This window comes from Frankliniella occidentalis, unplaced genomic scaffold (genome assembly GCF_000697945.3).
Source record: "Frankliniella occidentalis isolate FOCC.00 unplaced genomic scaffold, Focc_3.1 Scaffold13, whole genome shotgun sequence".
Lineage (NCBI taxonomy): Eukaryota > Metazoa > Arthropoda > Insecta > Thysanoptera > Thripidae > Frankliniella > Frankliniella occidentalis.
The window spans coordinates 3,135,594-3,136,821 of record NW_026267143.1 but is presented as its reverse complement, the minus strand read 5'-3'; positions in this window follow the sequence as shown (position 1 = coordinate 3,136,821).

Here is a 1,228-nt window from a genome sequence, read left to right as displayed (position 1 = left end):
TTCTTGGTAAGACTATTAGTGCGTAGATGCTTTTTTAAGTAGAGAGACGGATTTGCGTTGGTAGTCCTGCGCCGACCATTCGTATTCCCGCCGGCCGCCAGTCCGCAGTCAACCGCCATCCCTACCGTAACGGTCGTGACTGGGACTGCTGTTCGTGATACCCGCATCTCTACGTTTTGCTGTCTGGCTTTCTTCCATCGTTTTGGAGTAATTGTTCGAAACTCCTTTGCTAGATTGATTAGAGTCATGTCTGAGTGTGGAGTGAAGTATGCGTATGTTGTATTTTCGGACGGAGGCCGTAGCCAACGTTTCATTGTGAGCGTAAGGTCTCTCAAGAACTTCAAACCCGTCTCCTTGCTTGATTTTGATCCCGTGAAGACGTACCAAGTGAAATGGCAGAAGTCTGGCCTCGAGGACGACGGTTTCTACGACGCGAGAATTGTTAAACTAGGAGGTTAGTGGTTTTGAGGTTATTCCGTTACAATAATGCTCATCTGCCTCTCTTCAGGAGTGGCGTCTTCCTTTGACAAAACGATAATGTTGATTCTAATCTGTTTTTGCTAGCCTCTCCTGCTGAGATAAAAGCTGCTTGTCAAGTTGAAAACTTGAGGATCCCTAAGGTCTTGGAATCCCTACCAAGTTGCCATAATTCAGCTCCGTCTTCTCCAGTGAATGAAAAGCTAACCCCTCTGCATAGCTCTGGTCCAAGTAATGTTGTAAGGGTAAAGTATTTTACATTTAGTGTGTACGAAACTTTCAGCTGCTGCAATAACTTCTTCTCTATTGTGAACGTTCTGTTGGTTGACTGCAGGATACTTTTCTTTGATTTCACTTCTATTTGGGCCAGTTTGAGAAAGTTAAATATAGTAATGTGTGAATGAAGTGCATGATAAGTAAAACTTCTTTCTATTCATATAGGATAGAAAGCGTACATCAAAAGCTGCCAAGACATCTTGTGGCTCGAAGGGTGTGGACAGTGCCATCGCTAGTACCAAAGGGACGATCCCGATTCAATCTCCTGGAGGATCTTAAGTCTCGACTATCCAGCATACCCCAATCAAGAAGCCACCTCCAAGGGTAAGTCCCAACTCTGCGATGCTCAGCTTGTACTGTGTCTCTCTCTAAATAACTATTACACAAATTTCCCATGCAGTGCAGGTGTGGCTCTTTTAATCTGTCTGGTCAATTATTTAGGGTCGAATAAGTTACCCACAGTTTCACAAATTAA